Source organism: Tetrao urogallus, assembly GCF_951394365.1.
Source record: "Tetrao urogallus genome assembly, chromosome: 1".
In the NCBI taxonomy this organism is placed as follows: domain Eukaryota; kingdom Metazoa; phylum Chordata; class Aves; order Galliformes; family Phasianidae; genus Tetrao; species Tetrao urogallus.
This window is the reverse complement of record NC_136813.1, coordinates 160,392,334-160,413,620: the sequence shown is the minus strand read 5'-3', so window position 1 is coordinate 160,413,620 and position 21,287 is coordinate 160,392,334.

Genomic DNA, 21,287 nt, shown 5'->3' with positions numbered 1-21,287 from the left:
ACCGAGGAACCTCAGCCGCCCGTCGCACGGACCCTTCTCCATCTCCGCACCCTCCTTTGAACGCTCCCTAATAGTTTTATACCTTTGCACAGCTTAACACCTGCCGTAACAAACAGCGCAGCTTTTTATTCTGAATACCACTTTTGCCAACCGCTGCATTTCACCACCCAGCTCCTCACCCCCCCCGCCCTGCCCGCGCCTTCCCCCGGCGGTAGGTGATGCCCGCAGGTGCGGCCCCGGCCGCGGGCTCTACCACGCCGCGAGGTGCGCGGGGAGGGCCTCGCGTCGCTCCTGCCCGCGGGGAACGCCCCGGAGCCCGGACTCCCCCCGCCACCTCCGGCCGGCCGTGGAACGAGCCGAGCCCGGAACTCGGCGCCGCCGAGCGGGCGCGGAAGATGGAGGCGGGGGAGCGAGGCGCGGGCGGCCGGGCGGGCAGCAGCGCGGACAGCCTAGCCGAAGAGGAAGACGAGGAGGACGAGGAGGTGCCAGGCAGCGGCCGCTCCAGCCGCACCTCGTCGCTGGTCAGCGGGCTGCTCACCGAGCTCTACAGCGCCGCCGAGGTGGCCGCCCCTCCCCGCGTCCTGCGGGAGCTGCGGCAGCAGCGGCCGAGCCGCGCCGAGTACCTGCGGCTGAAAGGTACGGGCCGCTCCCCTCCACTCGGTGCAGCGCTCGGCACGGGGTTCGCTGCGTCCGGGCCTGAGGGACGGGGCGGGCTCACCTGCGGCAGGTGGAACGGGTGTCATCCGTTGTTGTTCTTTCCCTCCTTCCTCCGTGAAAGCTGGCCGTGTTTTCAGGCTCTTGTCATTCTCATCAGCTTTGCGGTTTTCAGCTTACTGTGCAGGTAAACTTGTCTCCAAGGAAAGCAAAATGAATTCAAAATAAAAACGAACCAAAATGAAGCTGTCAAGGGGCTCACAATGCCCCTGTAGCTGTGACAGTGAATGCTTCCTGAAGAGTGGGACTTGCAGCCGCAAGCCAGCCTGGTGAAGAGGACCATACAAAGATCTCTTGTCTCTTGATGTCAGGATATCCTTGTTTCTGTCAAGGACAGAAACCAGGAGGTGAATAGACATGCCAGTTTCTCAGGCTGTGCAAACAGCTTTTTGCTTCCTTGTTTGGCTTCCTAACGAGATGATGGTATTCAGCCCGATGTTACAGGATATGGGCTCGTGTTCTGTATGTCCCATGGGGAATGTATGTCCCAGAACTAGAACTTAGGACTTTTGCTGCAACAGTAATTAATGGTTTTTACAGGAACAGCTAACTGGAGTGAACAAGAAAGGCTAAAATTCACCTCACTGCTTTTGTGGTGACTGTCCATGTCAGTAGGAATACAGTTTAATTTTATTCCCTGGTACGATGTTGCATGAAATCACTTTGCCCAATCCCAGAGATGGGAGGTACTGATTGAGCAGCAGGGACCGATCTGGATGGGCTGCCTGCTGCAGAATACGGAGTTGTTTTTGCCAGCATCTGCCCTTGCTGCCATACCTCGTTCTCTCCCATCCCACAACTGGTTAGCATTTCAGCCTACTTTGTCCTTTTTTTAAGCTCTTTAGAGTTTTGAGGAAGGTTTTGCTGTATGAGCCAATCACCATCCCACTAATAGTAGCTTTTCCTGAAGGCATCAACTTTTTGCTCGCTGGATCAGATTACTGCGCTACGGATTTTTTTTGATTGATTTTTCTTTCAGCTTTGAGAGGTGTGGTTGGACTGAAAACAATAGGGTTTGAGAACACTCTCAGGAAGAAAGCTGTCAGGACAGCAGTAGCAAATTTCACCAGGCTGTTCTGTAGCAAAGAGCTGAAGAGGTCAGCATGTGGTAGGCAAAACCCAGACTTTCACTGGTGGGATGCGCAGAGGAGAGAATCCCAAAACTCTCTCCCACATCTCTAAAGCTCGCTGCACAAGTGTCAGCAGGAGCACTAGAAGTAAACTGAGTCATTTTGGTGAGCTGGGAGCTCTGGTGCCACTGAAACCGGTGGAAATAGTGAAGGCCCTGACTGAAGCAACATCATTTGCCTTTTAGTGGAAATAATTTTCCACTTAGAGCTCATCCTGGAGTTGCATCCCTAGCTTTGCAGGCAGTGTTCTTGAACATTTTCCTTTGTCTATTGCCAGTTACTTATTCCTTTTGCATGTTTTTCCCAGGCAGTGTTCTATATATAAAACGTACCCCCTGATTGTGCTAATCGAGATGTATTCTGCTGCATCTGTCATGAAGGTTCCGATTTATCACAATATGGTTGCTAATACACTGCACAACTAATTGAGGTACTTCAGTTTGAATGAACGTTGGAGACTGTGGCTCAGATCTTGAAAATGTTTGTAATCAGGGATGGTCCCCTTCAATAGATCTTCCAGTATATGGGAAATTTGCATTTGTAAATGCCTTGGGGGCAAGTAACTTTGCATGTCAACTACAATAGGCTTCTTATGTATGTTTTGGCCTGGATTGAGGTTATTTTCTCTGTTTATTGGCAGATGTGGATGAATTGACAGCTATAAAACGGGAACTGAATTACAGAATTTCTGTTCAATCCGCGAAGTTACTTCATCTTCTGAAGCTGAAAGACAGGCTTGTGCATAAAGTCCAGAAGAACTGCGACATTGTCACCGCTTGTTTACAGGCAGTTTCCCAGAAACGACGTAAGTGCTGTTCTGTTTGCATGTGTATTAGTGTAAGTAGTGTATTTCATTAACGTGGGCAGTATTTCAATTAAGCCCTTGCCTTTGATTTAAAATCATGAAGCCAGACTGTGCTGTTTCTTACACGGCTGGCTTCCAGTGGTGTCTGTGGCACCTGGCAAAGCACAGTTTGATTTGAGCTGTTGACTGGATAGGCTGTTGTAGCTACAGCTTTGTGTAGCTACAGATGGCAAATGCAACGGTCTTCTCAGCATTTTGTTAGTAGTGAGTGCTACTCCTTTCTATTGAGTTGATTCAAGATGAGGAGCATTAGTATAAACAAACCTACTTTCCCCAGACATCTTTATCAGCACATGTGTGTTTGGAGGTGTCAGAGGGAACAGGTGGGAAAGGGGAGAAATGCTGATCTTTAATTGCTTAGCCTTTTCTTCCAACACAGTGAAACCTTTTTTGAGGCTTGGCAAAATTGTCATCTAAAGGCATGCTGAAATGCTTTTATGAGTGCTGCTAAAATGAAAAAATGTAATGTTATGTGTCAAAATAGATAGAAAATATGCCTTCAGAGTGGACATGTGAAAATAACCTGTTTCCTGTCTTATTTTTTTATTAACATGCAGCGTGACAGGTACAGAAATGTTCAGGTACAGTAAATAAAGCATGGTCACTTCACAGAGATGCCTGGTAGGAGCTTTGAGGTGCATGTAAAATATTATTAAAAGAATCTCATTGTAGTAGCATGTGCTAACGTAATTTAGTTACAGGTCTATTCATTTTTAAGCATTTATAAACATTCCTCTGGTTGACTTAAAGCATAGCATGAAAGATCTTGGCTGACATGTACTACTTCAGGTGTATTTCTACTTCTCACCTGTTATTTTTCTTCATCAACATCAGCTTGATAATTGTGTTTTCAACATTAAGCATACGCTATAGCCTGCTTTTAAATAAGAGTATTTTCATTTTGCATGCATTTAAGTATTTAGAGGGCTGACTGTGAATTCTGAAGGTGTGAACATCCTGATTTCATTTGTATGGTTAGAAACTTTTTGAGTCAGAGGGATGTGGGATTTCATCCTAAATACGAATGAGTTTTTACAATTTTCAGAGACTTTTGTACTTGTGTTTTAAACATAATACCCCTTTCCATTAATTTGCCAGCAATACTTGAGATAGCAGCTGAAACGTTAAGGTAACAGTTTATTGTCTAACATCAGTCCATGGGCATGCAGATTTTTGTTAAACTTTTTGTTAACTTTCGCTTGTGGCTCAGAAAATCCAGACTTGTGTATCCCAAGACAGCCAAAACTTAGTTATTTCTTATGTAAAGATCTGATCCAAAGCCACTGGAGTTTTTTTGAATGACTTGCTATGGCTACATTTGTTTTGGAATAGGTGTACAAGTTTCCAGTAGTTGTGCCTTTGAGCTGTTAGGTGATCAGCAGCTGTCCAACTGCAGGCACAACTGGTTTTCTTCCTCCCAACCTTTTATTCTTCCCTCTGAACTGTCTTCCTGCATTGTAATAGGCAGGAACCACTGTGTGGTATGTGGTGAACCAGACTAGAGAGCTGATCCATCTGAAAGATAATTCCTGTTTTCTTTTCGTAGCACTTCCGCATTTCCATTTTCTCAGAGGGTGGCAGAAATGAGAGCATAGGAGAAGGTAATAGCTTAGACAGGTGACAAGTGCAGTTGCTGAGTGTGTAAAGTACTAAAATCTCAACAAAACTGTTAAGCTAAGAGAGAAAAGATCTACTTTTTCCCTGTCACCTTTGAAAAAAACAATTCACATGATGGAACATTTGAAAAAAAAAAAGTTCACCTCCGTCCCACCCCAAAATGTGAGTATTTCTGCTGGCCTAAACCCTTTAAATTTTTCTCAAATAACTAAGGAGAAGTTGCTAAATATTTTTTTTCTCTAAATAATATTTTTAGTGACCAAGAAAAAAAGAATCTTTGACCTGTGGTGTCATTAATTCTGACATTGCAGTGTTTGTAATAATATAGTGATGCTTTGATTGATTTACGTAGAGTTTTGTTGTTTGTTAACACTGCTGTCACGTATATTTTTTGTCTTGACATAGTGAAATCTCTGTGTAGAGGTAGAACATCAGTCAAATTAACCTTAGGATAACATCCAGATGCTTAAATCTGGTTCAATACAAAACTGAAGTTGTATTAACACAACGTGCATTAATATTCTCTTGTATTTTTGATGAAGAGATATTTTCAAAAGAATCTTTCACTAAGAGTTTGTTTAGTGCTATGATACCTATAATAACTTTAACTGTGTCTCACAGTGTACTCTGTTGTTGTACTTAGAAACTGAGCTTGAAGATTGTTATTATTCTGCTGTTCAATATTGGCTCCAATACAGAATTCTCTAGGATGGCACTAAATATTTGCTTTTTGTTCTGCCCTTCCCTCCGAGTGGTTTGATTTAATGCAGAGCCAGCAGGGGGAGACAGCATATTTTATTTCACACAGAGATTGAGGTGCGTCTCTTTGGGTTTTGCAGGTTGGAAGCTTTTGTATCATTTCCTTAAACATGAACGTAAGAGCTTCACAAGAGGCAAATAAATGTACATTACAAGGAAAGTTTTAGGTTTCATATGGGAAGCAGTTGGAAAAAATAGTGACAAATTATATCTTAATTAGAACTGATAGTTAGTTCCGATGTGGCTGTGGAGATTATTGAGAAGCTCCCGATAATGAGAGCTGAGTGTTTTGGAGTCTATAAATTCAGAGTTTTATGTACGTACTTAGTAGCAATGCTCTGATCTCTTTGAGTGCATCTTACCTCAATAGAAAGCCTCAATAGAAAGTAGTGCAAACTGTTGTTACCTGGCCTCAGTGATGTACCCTCTGCATTCTCTGGGAGATGGCCAGGCTATGAACTCTTTGCTGAGAGTGTGTTATGGTCACTCTACAATGAGCTCTTCTTACAGGGTAGGAATCTCACTTAGAGGATACTGACAAAGCCTTGTCTGAGACTGTAGTAGTATGAGTTGGTTAGTTGTGAGTTGTTCCTCACTTTAGTATCTAAAATGTATATTAAAGAGGAGAGTGTTCTGTATTAAAAATCAAAAGTATTAGTATTGCAATTTCCATTTGCAATTAAAAGACAGGCTGTGTGCTTTCTGTGTTCATCTCCAACTCTTCTTTAGATTTCCTGTTGCAATCTGACTAATTTTAAATTTAACTCAGTAGCTCCGATGTTTGAAGCCAGATGGATTTCCTTTTTTATAGCAATAGCTATTTAATTCATCTATCAAAAATACATTCCTCCTTTGATACACTTAAAATAAGAGGTTTACTTCTTGCGGAGTCTCATTTCACATGAGTCATCCTCAAATTAGTCTATCTCTGCACCTCGTCAATGTTTGTGTACTTACATTACCAGTCTCAATCCTTCATGGATGTTAATGAATTTGATACTTTAAGAAATGCTGTGGTTGCTTCTTGTTTTTCCTAATGAATTGTTTTTAATTTAATTCTACTTCATCCCTTCCCCATGGGAAGCTTTTTGGTGGGGAAAGAGAAATGGGAAAGAAACAGGATAATGATCCTAAAGATGTGATGATTGTTTCCAGGTGTTTGTTAAATTCGTAGAATCAAAGAATCATAGAATTGTTCAGGTTGGAAAAGACCTTAAAGATCATTAAGTCCAACCGCAACCCAACCATACTGCCTTAACTCTAACAACCCTCTGCTGAATCATGTCCTTGTTGCTAAGTGTAGGCTGAATTTTCTTTACAGTCAGTTTCCCTATTGGAGCATTACATATTTGCTGCAGTAAATAAATTGAATATTTTTATTGATTTTTAACTGTTGTGATTGTCAACAAACTGTTACCTGTGTGCTATAGAGCAAAGATGCTCTATGCTACTTATGACTCAAGGTATGGAAGTGGGCTGAAGTAAAGATTAGTAAAGATTTCATAATCTGATCTATGTCCTGTTTGTAGAAAGTGAAGTAATGGGACAGGAGAGAACCTGTATTTCAGGATGCTGGAGCTTGGCTTGTTGAGGTTGGTAGCTGTGAGAATCCTTAGAAGGATCTAATAATGGTGAATATGCTGCTGTGAAATTAAATGGCACTTGATTATCACATTTCATTCATCTTTAGCCAGCCAAGATTTTGTCAAATCTGAGAGCAACAGAATCCAGTGCAACAGGAGCCTGGTCTGAGAAGCATTACTTGTGAACAATGTCTATATTAGTATGCACCAGGTCATGGCAAAATGTTTTTGTAAGTAGTTGTATGTCATATTTAGTATTTGATAATGAACATTAGATTATGTATTCTAGGTAACTGTTAGTGAGTCTGTGAGATAGAAGGGTGAGTGATTTCATACACAGTACCAGCAGTGTGGAATACTGAACAGGATGTTCACTGTTACAAGGCCAGTGATTGTGATTTTTAAATACTATTGGGAGCTTGCTATCTTAGTACTGAATGCAGCTACTTAAACTATCAACACAAAAAAGGTGCTAGCTCTGTGTTAAAGGGTGACAAATAATCAGAACCTGAATAATCCTGGGGACTTTTTAGGTAGCGAATTACATGATTACTTCATTTTGATGAGAATAGGATCTGGGAACTGGTATTTGGTGAACTGCACAGCCAGGGTGCTGAAACTGAGGGAAGCAATGCAAGAGGAAGCAGTCTAACTGAGCTGCAAATGAATGTTATGATTCTATGAATATTCTGGCTCAGTGCTGTGCTGTGCCACTGTTTGTCATGCTATGTTTCTTATTCTAGAGAACTATCAACTAAGTTACCAGACTTACCGTGTATTTGTGTTGTTGATGGGATGTGCATACATAGTACAGATCTTTTGCAGAATTGAGGTAGGCAATGAATGTTGACATCTTTGATCATCTGGTAACGGCGGTGTTGGTAAGCACTGTGGGGACAGACTATCCCACTTTGTTGTCTCCGGCCAGTTCTTCAGGTTGATCTGTGCTGGTGTGAGTCTGCAGAAGCCCTTGTTTGGCTAATCTGCAGTAATTTGTAAAAAGCTGACTGCCATCTTCTAATGCTGATATTCTCCACTGTAAAAACAAAGCTGTAATATGAGTTCTAGATTGTAAGGAATCTGACTGGAATATTTGCCAGGCTTAGCAAATCGTGACTGTACAGAGTTGGCATCCCTTAGAAGGCCACTTTGGGATTAATTTCAGTTTACTGACTCCTGAGATGAAGAAGTTCTTTCCTTTTCTACTGCTAAAAAGGAAATCATCTTGTTGTTGTTTTTCTCTAAAAAGTGAGAGGATGGATTTACCCTCTGATTTCATCATATCCCAACTCAAAAGTTCCAATGGTCTGTACATTTGCAGAATATCAAATTCAGAAGATGGCAAAAAATAATACTTAGTGCAGTACACAATCTGGAATCCTCACTTTAGGTGAAATTCCACTTTTAGAATGCAGCAACAAAAAGTATCTTGTTCCAACATGAAATGAAACACCCACTCACAAAGTCAACTGCTTATGAAGCAAAATTCTGAAAGCTTACATTTTGAGCTGAAATGCTTTGTTGAGATTTTGACAGTCCTTGCCTTTTCTCATTTCATGTTATGTAATGAGCCATTTTTTAGACATTACAGCATTTAATTTCAAAAAGAGTCAAAATGAAATTATGTTTTTAGCATTTAGAAATATGATGGTTTTTTGGTTTTGTTTTGTTTTGTTATTTTCCCAAATACAGTACTCTGTCATGAAGGACTTTGCTCTTCATGAGCTGGCATTTTGTGGTAGTTTTCCATTAATGTTTCCAACCAGCTTTTTACTGGAGATTTTCCTGGGAATATACATTCAGCCATCTCTGCAGTTCACTCTGGCTGCTCAGCACTGAGGTTACCAAGTTGGATTAGGAGCTGAACAGTTAACACTTATTCTTAAGCCATATGTTTTCCTCCTGTCTCTTTGGAGAGCATATAGATCCTTACTTTTTCTGTGTCTGGTATTCCTCACTATACCTTTTTGCCCCTAGCTCTCAATACTGAAATGTCTTGCCTGCATTCAAAATATGTCCCTGTTGATGTTTTATTATCCTATGTTCTGTCATTGGCTAAAATCTGCACACTTCTCAGAAAGGGCTTTTACTGTGGGCTCCTTCAGAGTTTAGCTAAGAAAACTGTCTTGACTGCTGCTTTGGCAGGATCCAGGAGGATTGCTTTTGTTATGAACCTTGGGCATCTGGTCAAGTTCTAGGCTTATACACTTTCGGGCACTTTGGATTGATGGTATATTGTACCAGGCATGGTTTAGGAGTTACCAGCTCTCATAGTTTAGGAGATAACCAGCCTTCACCCGATGGAGTGCGGTAAAACCTGGTCAAACAACCATGACATCCCCCTTCTGTATAGGCTGTGGGGCCTGCAAACTTTAGAGCCATATATCTGCATGCTTTCTTCTCTTCATTTTGAATACTTGCCTTGGGAAATGACAGACTTCTGAGGTGGGGGTAAAGTGATGTCAAATTGATCTGTGTGTACAGTGTCACATAGTACAGTCTCATAGTTGATCTCTGCTGCTATCACCCTATAAATAGTCACCATCCAAGCAGTGGTTGATGCTTTCACCATCGTACCCAACTGCATTAAAATAGCCCTACAACGTTTTTGTGTGATGCAGAAACCTGATGGGTTGTTAACAGCTGAATGTGGCTACAGTATATATTACCAGAATAAATACTTCATTGCATATTATAGATATGATGAGTGAATTCAGTGCATCTTTCTGTAAACAATAATTTTGCTGCTGAATGTAGGCCCATTTTGCAATCAGAAGTGCAGACTGCTCTGTATGTAAATGCATAGATTGCAGGATCACTGACACATTCTTGTCATACAGTGTTTCTTACAGGATATTAATATTCTTTGTCATTGTGTTAGCAGCTGTGACAGCAAAGAAAAGCTTGACTTAGTGCTACATCTGAGAATGTATTTATTTTGTATGTGCATACAACTAAGGTTGATTGCTGCCTTTTCCATATTCTTCTGTGTAGCTGTAGCCCTGTTCCTGTTGCAAAGCGATAGCAGACCTCCTGGGATTAGTTTTGTTATGCACATAGAATTTTGAGTGCGCTGAACTGTTTTTCACAACAGCTGTGCCATGAGAAGTTGATGTATTGGATAGTACTTGTTACATAAAATGCTTGCTGAGTATTAGAAATGTAGACTAATCTGATAGATTATTGCAGCTGAATTTCTTTTTTTTGGATTCCTTATCAAGTAATGCTCTGGTAGTAGCTATATATGAATTTGTCTGAACAAAGTGGTTCTCACATCAGTGACATCTTATTTCTTCAGTACAGCTATAACTGAGAGAGGTGGTACTGGATCAGCTCAAACTAAGGAGATTGTTCAGTCAGCCAAAGGAAGGATGCTGTTGTTTGCTGACAACAGTCAGAACTGCCTGTTCATCATCTGCAGTCCCTAGTCAGTCGATCGTGACATTAGGAACAACTCTGTCAGGCAACATTGTTCTCTCTGTGTGTTGAGATGGATTCTTCATCTGCAGTGAAGTTTGATTGGCCTCACAGTTCCCTGAAGAACTGGAAAAGCAAGGTTTTTATTAAAGTCACAGTGAGTATGTTGTGGTTAAATGAGCTGAGATGCTGACTTCCGCACAGGATCAGTGTGAAGCTGAGCTCGTCGTTCCAACCCAGGCAGCCTGCCTGGGGCAGGGGAGTGCCAGGCAGGGCTGGAAGGAATGGAGCGTGTGCCCTGGCCCAGCAAAGGGCTCAGCCCACAGCTCTGTGTAACACAGGCAACAGCAGAACTAAAAGTAGGCATGAGCTTTGCTGTGTCCAGGATATCTGGGATACTAGGAATTCACAGCTTTAAAGGGGAATTTGAGAGGAAGCTGGCTGTACAACCAGTGCTGCAAAAGGCCATGTGAGAAGGGATGACGCATGCTGGGAGCACGTGATGGAGATAGCCAGCAGTCATGATTCATACCTCCTTTGGACACTTCTGATCTGATCACAGATCTACTCTTGCACCTGCAAGTAGTGAAAACACCTGACATGGGAAACTTCGAGCGTTCAAGATGTATGGGTTTGTTTGTATACGTGAGCTCACAGGATGGGTGGCTGTGTCAGTTACCTAACTATAGTTCAAATGATACAATCCTTAATCTTTTGCTGGAAATACCCTGAGAGAAAGCTGTGCAGTTAGATTGTGTGCATAGTCTTTCACAGTTGTCTAGTTTAGCAGTACCTACTTTTTAATTCTTCTAGGGATTATACTTTAGTACTGTTAACCTTGCTGTTCTTCATTCTTCTTTCTCCTAATGAAATGGTATTTATTTATTTATTTTGGAAATTATTGTGAATTTTCAGGAAGGTTAATGGAGCTTCATTGAAAATGTTCAACAGAGTGCATAGCGTTTAAGCAGTATAAGTGAATTTTATCTCTGAATATCACACACAAAAAGTTCTTCAGTTGAGTTAGTCTTTGAAGAAGAGATTTCCTGGATATTGTAGATCAAATGGAGGATAACAGCTGCTTGGGATAATTAGTGCTAGGAATAGACTGATTTTTGAAGCATCAGACAATCCTAGCAGCTATGTTTTTTGCAGTTCTGTGAGATAAGCTTGAATTTAAAAATGAGGTGTTAAAAAAGTGGGCTGTGAATTTAGTCCTTTCAGATCAATACTCCTGGTTATAATTCTATGCTACTCTGGAGATTTCCTCATATTTAAAATGTTTTGCTCCTTGAAGTTAGTAATAAGCTGAATTTGACTTGCTGGGCAGTGGATGAGTGCTCTTTGTATACACTTGAAATTTGCCAGAGAAGTGAAGTCTGTTACATCCCCTTGTTACATCATCTTACTGTAACACCTTTGTAAAAGAAGAAAAAATTATTAGTATTATCTGAAACCTTTTAAAATTTGAAACCTTCTATTATGTTTTATTAGCAATTAAATCACTTATAAGTTTATATGCCTCTCTAAAATTGTAACAACTTGGTACCAATCAATGTAATGCTTTCCTTGTCATCCATACAGTACATGTTGCCAAAATACAAAGCATGTACAGTTTGTGGTTCTTGGCTTGCATTAGGCATCATTGATAGGTAGCAGTTTGAAGGATTTATTTTCAATATGTTGCTGCTGGTTTCTAGCCTCAACTAGTCATCACTGACAGCAACAGTGGGCCTTAGTTCCTGAAGGAGAAATAGTTATCCACTGAAGGAAGTCAGAGTGGGTAGGTAATCAGTATATATAGCTGATTTTATTATTATTTTTTTTTTAAGAGAATATTAATTTGAGGAATTAGTTCTAAAGATCTGTGGTAATACCTAGAGAAGCCCAGTGAAGTCAGGAATTTAATGAGCTGGTCTCTGAACAAACAAATGGTGAGAGGCCCTCCTGGAAAACAAATTTATAATAAGAGTGGGACACGCAAAGTTAGTTTGAAGTTCTTTTGTTTTATGTTAGTCACTTCCTTTATTGGCAGTTGCAGAAGTTCTCTGTGAAGTTATGGCCCACGTGGTAGATGGAGAAGGGAATTATGTGGTCTGAAAGCTTGCAGTAGTTTCATTTATAAACAAAATGTAATGGGAACATTTACATTTCTTAGAGGACTAGTGGCATCTGCAAGCAGCAACTGATGTATATGCAATCAAAGGTCTTGAGTGCTGGATGACTTCCATTCTGACTGATCAAGATTTGTGGTCCTACTAAATCCATTAGCTTCTGTTGGAGTGAACATTTTCCTCTGCAACCCCAGAAAGGGTTTTGTTTCCATTCCTCTCTACTGAAACTCCATCCATGGAGGCCACATGCTGTGAAAGGGAGGATCCTTGCTAGAAAGTAGGGGCAGCTGGGGACAGTGTGTCTTTTTTGCTAACTATATACGGAATACCTTGCACATTTCGAGCTTGGTCTTTGATGCAGGTCCTTAGCATTACTGCAGATAAGAAATGTTATCTAAAAACTTTATATATAAACATGGCTCTATCTCCACAGTGCTTCACAGCCCAAAGCAAAGGCATTTTTTGCTTAGTCTTTTTTCTAGCTTAGGTAGTCACTTTACAGTCAAAGATCTTTGAAAGTGTTCTTTTTGTGAACAAATCTTTTCTTGGAGACATACTGGTTTTGCTCTCATTATTTTTGTTTGGAAGATTAAAATCTTGCTTTTTCTGAAATAGCAGTTGAAATCAATCAAGTTGGCAATTCATACTGTGATATTCAATTTCTATGTTAGATGCTAAGCAAATAATCAAATTCTAATAAGGCAAGAGCGCCCCCGTTTGAGACCTGAGAGCCTGCAATATACTGTGAACTCTGTTCTGTAAATATTTAAACATGACTACAAACAAAAACTGTCAAAATGATTTTTTTTTTGTATTCTTTTTACTGTATTACATTAATATTTTCTGCTTATTTGGTGATTAGTTTTTTTTAAACGATCATGTGACTTTGAAGTGGGATTCTGGGGTATACTGTATGCTGTGTATACTGTCCAAGACATGCATTTGCTTTCCATCATTTGGAAAAGTAAGGGAACATTTCTTAGTTCTTACATTTATCAGCAATACTTTTAGGTAGGCCTCTTCAGTGATTTTTCTTAGTGTTTCCCTTATGAAAATAGTATTATGTTTCAGTAGAAGCAGATAATTTCTCTGACAAAAAAGGCATCTGCTGTGACATTCTAGCTAAAATGTGCTCCATATATATTTTATTGGGCACAAAGGCATTGCTGTGATTTTTATTCCACCGGCTAACATGAGACTTTATGCTGTTTACTACTGCAGTTAAAATGCGTTGTTACTATAGCAATGCCTGCATGATATGTCTTTAACCTTGCTCATGAAATGCAAATATCTGCTTAATGTAACTGCATGTGATCTGCTTTACTGTTATAACCAGTGCATAAATGAGATGAGTGAAATAAATTGACTTTTGCTCTTTGCCTCGCTACGGATTTCTTTCTGTCCTTCATCAGGACAGTACTGGTCGCTCTGTTCCTCAAATGGCAGTGTTGACTTCAGAATGAATTCATGTAGTTGCACCTAATTAGGAAAAAATAAACTTGAATGCTGTTGTTCACAATTCCCCCTCCCCTTTCCTTGTATTTCACAACATGAAAAGATCCATATTGCTGACTTATCACTTCTCTCTGATTAAGAGCCAGTTGGAAGCATTTGGGACACTGAACGCTTCCCAAACTCTTTTTAATGAGTATACTTAAGCCCTTTTAGAAGACATGATATATACAAAGAGTTAACTGAAGACTTCAGTTTGAGATTGACACATTTGTATTTTAGTATTGGTGCATAGGTGTTTCTATGTGTGCTATGTGCTTCTGCTTCTCTTAAAGTCTTCAAAAATATAGTTATCATCTTGCTTTCATTGCTTTAACATACAAAACTCTTTGCAACCTAGTATTGTCACTTATTTGTCATTTCCTGTTCACTGTTCCAGGTTTTGTCACACCTTCATCCTTCATCCTTCACTTAGCATTTTAAAACAAGCACCTTCTAAATTTCCCCATGTGTTGGGGTTTTCTTATAGGTGTTTATCCACCTTGAAGTTGATTAAAATGTAATCCCTTGGCCCTCTTATTGACCTCGTGCCACCTTGTTGTCCTCCTTCAGGTTTTTCCTTTGTTACTCATTTCTACTGTGAAGCCTACAGAAATGCAATAGCATCTCTTATATTCTGACTACTGCTACTATCCATTATGCTTACCAATATAATCTTACTGTCTCTCTGTATTATGCTACTGTGTTTTCTTTTATTTCTTTCTTTTAAAGCAGGCAGACTGTCTTTCTGTGATTGTACAGCACCTACTCTAATACAGTGCTGCAGACCAGAATTAGAATTTATGGGTGCTGTGGTGAGTAGAAATAGCTTTACGGAGTTAGAGTCAGGCTTACTCAGTTGTGCAAGTATGTTGCCCTCTATTACTGGCTTAATAAGGGGAATTAAGTTATTACTGTCCTGTGATCAAGCAACCATATATTCAAAAGTCTTTTTGTTTCCTATAAGGACAATTCTGAGTTAAATCTCTGCCTTGTCCTGTCAGAGCAGCCACAGCACACTATGTTAAGGTAAAGGTTTTCAAATCACATCAAGTTGGTAACATTAGGTAATCTTTTTTTTTTTTTTTTTTCTTTCTGAATATATTTGAGGTGCCTTTGGTCTGTGGCGTATGATGTTTACAAAGCATAATTTGGTTTCTGCTTTTCAGAAATTCTTTCAGATCTCTTGTGTTAAACTCTGGGAACAGGCATTTCCCATTGGTGGGCCTGGAATGAGTTTGGTCACTCTTTGTACCTAACCCATTGGCATGGGTTGTTGTCATTATGTGCACAGTGTTGCTGTGTTATCAGCAAATGTAATTTTTCCGTCCTCAAAAATGGTTTTGTCTAGAAACTGCAGATGCTGCAGAAAATGAACTTTTTAAATAATGTGATTGTGAGAGCTGGTGACATGGTGAGAAGAGTTAATAATTTGTTATAGCATTTGAATATTAACGTAATTCCTAGCTTTCAGTGTGATTGTGTTTTGGGGACGGGTTTTAAAGGACTCAGGAAAGTGGTGTCTTTGTGTGGGTCTGGGGAGACATAAATGTGCAGTTCTGTTGTTTGCCTTAGTGAGTCCTGGTACTGCACGGCTGCCAGGTCTTTCTGCTGCTCCATTTTTGTAGAAATAACTACATCTTTACAAATGGGGAGATGCTATGGATGGGTTCAAGAGGGTTACAAGTGTCTCCGTACTTTTGGTTTAGCAGCCTGTGATACTTTTGAGGGCTTCCACATTCTCACACACGTGATCCAACTGCATAAGCATTGTTTGTGCTACTTTGAGAACAGTATGGGAAGCAAGGGGCCTTCAGGAAGTCTTAGCTGCACTGACTGACTGCCTAGGAGTGTGGTGCCTCTCTACGTAGGAAACTGGTCATCACAGCTCCATCCCATTCTGCTAGCAACTGCTTCCACAACTGATTTGCAGGTGTCTTCATTAAAGACAGATGATTTTTGAGGTCTTTTCATTGATGCAAAAGTTTGGCATACCTCCCAGGCATACTTATCTGCCAAAAATTTCAAGAAGCAGTGTGTGATAAATATGATTCAACTTGTGAATAAACTTTCTGGTGTAAATGTCCCTCACTCCAAAAAGATAAATTACAACACACATTTGTGGGTAGGTGATGTAGGGAGAGCTGGCTATATTGAAGGGACCTTCTCTTTGCCTTTGCCTTTCATGCCCTAGTATACACATGTAGTGTGGAAGGCAAGAGTGGATAGTGTGGACTGGGGAAAGCAGGAGAATGACCAAGAAAAAATACCAAGTATCATAGTTAGTAATCTTGGATCTGAAGTTATTTCCTGGCCCAGTCCCAATTATACTAAGCTTAAGGACCCTGTAGTGTTTATACTTCTGTGAGCTTCTTACCACAGGAGTCTTGTGGATTAATTTCCAAATACACACTGTAGTAAATGGTGCTATTTTAATTATGTTCTCTAACTCAGTCCTCGGTAAATACAGCTAAACGACATGCAGGCAATATTCTCTTTCAGACAGCTATAAACAAAGCCCTGTTGCCAGTGAGCTCTGTACTAAGAATTCCTGAGATTCCCTCTACTTTGCCTTAATTTCTCCAAGAACAAGTGGGCTGTGTTAAGGGCTTCCTTCAAAATAAGGCACTGTTAAAGAGTATTTACTCTTTAAGCTGTCAGTTTTTGTAGGGAAAAACAAGAAGGGTGTGTGCAGTGTAAAGGAAGAGGTAGCCCTGGGCTAGAACTGAGCATGTTGGGATATGTTTCTCAGTTCTGCTGCACGCTTCCTGAGACTAATCGTTTAAGTCTTGATTTTCCATTTCTGAAAATGATAGATATTATTTCCTGTCCGTTGAGTAGTTTATATTTGCACTGAATACCTTTGTAGCAAGGATTGGCTCTCACTCTTTTTTTTTTTTCTTCTTTTCTTTCTATGATATCTAATATAGGACAAAACGAGGTCCTGGACTCTTTTGTCACATTTACCTTCCAAGTACTAATGAATGGAAAACCTTAAAATATTAATGCTGTGTTGACAATGGTGTGTCAACACACTGAATTATTTTCCTGAGCTCAACCTAGGGAAAGTACACAAGGTGAACTTCACTAGACACAAAGACAATAGCAAAACTTCTATTTTTTTTCAGACTCCAGCATTATCCCTTGTCCAAAGCAGATAACCCTGCTTGACTTGTATGAGAACAGAGATTGGCTTAGTAACAGAACTGACAGTTAGTCCAAAATCTTTTTTTTTTTTCTTGTGTTTACAACATGTTTCCTGTGATTGTAAAATGAATCTGTCCTCCTCTACCCATAGGCTCCTTTTTCCCATGCTTGTGCAACTGTGGCCATGCAAAGCAGTCCTGCAGGCTCTGTTGTGCTTGGTTGTCCACACAGCAGTTGCAGCCAGCTGGTACATCAAAGCATCTGCTTGCCTGTGCTGTCTGAGGTAGGAAATCCAAAAAAGAGCCTGCATAGCAGTACTGCCAGTGCAAGAGGTGATGCTGAAGATGCAGGCTGGGGTGAGAGAAGGGCTAGGCCGCCTGGCAGGAGCTCGTGTTCAAGGACACAGCACTGCTGTAGCACCCATGCCCCTTTAGTGCCAGAGATTCAGCTAGCCAAAAGCCTCTTCTCAAGTTGTCAGATGAATTATGCTTGTTTTACATCATAATGTGAAGCTGTCATGGCATTGTTAAAGTATTAACTTCAGCTTGGTTCAAGAGCCTATATTAGATGAGAGTGGCTTTTAGGATAGAGCAAAAACATACTGTTTTTGGCAGGATGGTTGTTTAATAATAGAACTCCTGTAGAATTGGATAGGATAGAAATGTTGTGCTCCAGTGGAGAAGATGGTTTAATGGAATAAGTGTATTTAAAATAGTTTTGCTTCCTAGGAGAACTCAAACTGTCTTATTCTGTTATCCTTCAAAAGTGGGTGCATTTCATTTCACTCCACATGTTTTCTCCTAGACACTACAATTCGAAAGTGTTGTTTTTTTCTCTTTGAAGTTCATGATGAATTAGAGTGCACATCATAATGTGTGTTGGTATGGATTCCAAATTTCTTGATTTACTCTTTCAGCTATTTGAAGCCAAATGGTAATGGAATTACATTTTACGGTTATATTTTGTGGACTGTTACAGAATTCTGTGTAATAATAATGCCTTCGCAGGCAATTGGCCTATCATCAGGTTAATGAGATAGCTTTTACCTGTTATTGTAATACGTATTTTCCATTATATTATTGATATGTACATGCCATCTAGTAATCGTTGTACGGGCAGCTAATGCAGTGATGCTGCCTAAACATAGTTTCTAAAATGTTTTGAGATGAAGTATAGTATAAAAATTTTTGAACTGCTTTTTTAACTGTGATGACTGAATAATGCATAAAATTGTTGAGAGAAAAGGTCTTAGCATAAGTCACATTTGAGGCTTAATATTTAACTTAGTGGGAAATGTAATTCCACTTAGAGGTTAGGAAGGTATTCTAGTACCTGCTGTTTGACATTGTATACAATGCAGGGCATTCTTAAACCTTCCTGCCTCTTGTTTTGATGGCTTAAACTGGAACTTTCCTTGAACTTGCCTTTCTTCTCATGTATATATGCAGTACAGTTCTACCACCTCCTGCTTTTAAACACATCTGTGTAAATACTTGTATAGGTACTAAAAGGATTTTCATCACATTTAAAAAAGCATGACATTCTATACAATTTTCCTATAAAATAAAAGTTGCTGGTTAAATATTTTGCTAACACAGGTATCCCAAAGCATGGCAAACAAGCTTTCTCCCCAGACTTTAACTGTTTAACCTTTTACAGAGATGTGGTGCAAATGAGAATTATGAAAGGTCTTTATGCTTTCATATGAAATAAAGGGAGGGATATGAAACGCATGAAATAACAATGACCCAGCTGAAAATGGCTTATGACCTTTAGTCTTTTGGTTATGTTTAGTCTTCTTTGTGCATGTTGTACAAGAACCAGTGAAGTATGCCTGAGTTCTGGATTTGAGTAGCTAAAGCTCTGTGCAAAAGGATATATCCTTCTCTTTAATTGCAAGATTGCTCTGCAGCCCCATTCTGTCACTGCTGATGTTTATTCTCCCTTTCTAGCTGCATCTTGAACTCATTATCCCAGTGCAGACAGAAGGGAAGTGGGATGGTGAATGGTGAGGAGTAAGGTAAATAGAGCAGAGTTGGTTCTTCAATGTCAAAACCTTATGGTAGTCATAGGACAATTCACCAGAAGGCAGACTGTGGGAACTGAGCAAGTTATACTTGTCATGGAGGATTTCTTATGAGATATCCTCAGGGTTTATAAAGGCATGGTTAGCAGGTGGTGATGAGACTGCAAAGACATACAAAATGAGGAGGAAAGGTTTTTCAGAAAGTGACTGTGTTGTGTGGGAGGGAATAAATGAACTACAAATAAAAAAGAAGTAGTAAAGGGGAAAAGTAAAGGCTCAGATTGATAATCATGAAGTATGTAGAGGTGAAGTAACTGGACTAGCCAAGGCTCTTGAATTTATTTATTTATTAATCATTTCTGAACGCCATCTGGCTTGCTGGTAATGTAGCTAAGAACTTGTTAATGTGGCCAGCCTTTTATGACTTTGTGTAGCAATGTAGATTAATGGTGACTGGCGATATCTTTGGTTTTAAATTGTTGCTTTTACCCCAGCTTGGAGCTGGTGATTTGTCTGTGAGCTTTATTCTCTCTGCGCTTTGAAATTTCCATGTTGTTGAAGACTATTTACAACTTAATGGTGACCATGGCAAACTTATACAAGCTGTGCATGCAGTGTCATGATTAGATGTCTGCAATTCCAGGGAGTGGGACAGAGAATGCTTGCAACTGCCAAATCAGAGGTTTTGCCTGATCAGTGTTAAAAAAGATGCCATCTATTTTTCTAGAAGCTCCACTCCTGTCCTTAAAATATGTATGTATATACATAATGGGAGGCTTAGCCCTATCTCTGAAATCCATTTGAGCTGATGATCCAATGAGTCATCAAACCCATTAGTATGTCTTGGCTTTTTCATTTTGTCTCTTAAAGTTCATTTTTGCATTTTTCTTAAGAGTAATGTTGGATTAATTGGCTGCCATGTGGGCAAGTGCCCTTAGTGGTGTGCTGGTCCTTGAGAAGGTGGCCATTCTGAGTCACAGAATTACTGTCCTGTTTGTTTCTGGGTTTTCACGCAGCAACAAGATGACAAGTAGGAGAAACTACAGTAACAAGAACTCTGTACTCTTACTTTGGTTGTACCAAAGCAGCTGGTTATCTTCATCATTTAAGCATTGATGTCTTTCTTAGAGCTGACTTGCAGTTGTTTAACAATTGGAGGTAAGATATTGTTATCACCGATTTGGTGAGATGACTGAGTATGGATACCCTTAATCATGTCCTGAAACTTTGACTTTGGCCATTGGTTGGTAGCATTGAGCTAGCCAGTGTTGGAATGATCAAAGAAGATGTGGTACTACTTGCATATGGTGCCAAGGAAGAAGAGAAAAATACCAGATTATGTGGTTATTTCTGTATGTAAGTACTTCTGCTGTGGTCCCACTGGTACAATCTGTATACCTAGTGAGATTAATTCGTTTCAAATTTTATGCTTTAACCACTAAATCATCTCCAGCTGGCACTGAAATAAAGTGATTTGCATCATCTACATCAGCAGGGAAGTGTCACCTTTGTTAAAAAAAGAACCACCGACACACAGACTTAATTATCTGTTCAGAGTGCAAGCTGGCAGCTCGAATGTAGTGACTTCTCTGCAGAACCAAACCAGATATTTAAAGAGGCATGAACAAATTCACACTACTCTGCAAAAATAAAAGTAGCTTCTAGATATAGCTCTAACTTCTAGATTAGCTATAACTGATTTTTAAAAACAGCTTTTTTGTTTTGTTTTGTTGGGGTATCCTTTATGCAGTTGGCTTTACTGCTTATCTGTTGCCCGTTTCCATGTTGCACCTGGCAGACATGTTTAATAAAAGGAGCAAGTTGCTGTTCCAGAGCTGCAGTGATGGACAGTTGGGTTCAGACTTTGGGCAGCTTGGTCTTTGAGCCTGACTCATGTGACATAGTCATAATTGTAGAATAACCTCAGCTGGAAGGGACCCACAGGGAACATGAAGTCCAACTCCATCATACGTCTCTCAGCTGGAGCACCAACTGCCTTAGGTGATAAAAGCTGTCAGCATTTTGAACGCTTCCCCTTGCCTGTCAATCAAACGAAGAGCTTGAAATTTAGTATCAAAACATTTTAAGAAGCTTTTGAGTCAAGTGAAAGCTCTTGAAAATGCACCTATTCACGCTGTTGAATAGCTTCCTTTTTGAAGTGTATCTGGTGGGACGTGAGGCTGTAATTTGGGATCATACAAACGGCTGTTTTTACTTGGGGATGCTGAAAGCGTGCGTGCTGGACAGCGCGCCGTGGGGTCGGGAGCGCCGCGCCATTCCTGCCCGGCCCCGCTCCGCCTGTCCTGGATGTCAGTCAGTGTCTCCGCGCTGCTCCCCGTGCCGGAGAGGGGCCGCCCTTTATGTCTGTGAGGAGCTGCTGCATCCAGGTGGTGCTGGAGGAGGTTTTCAGGCTCTGATGCTAGG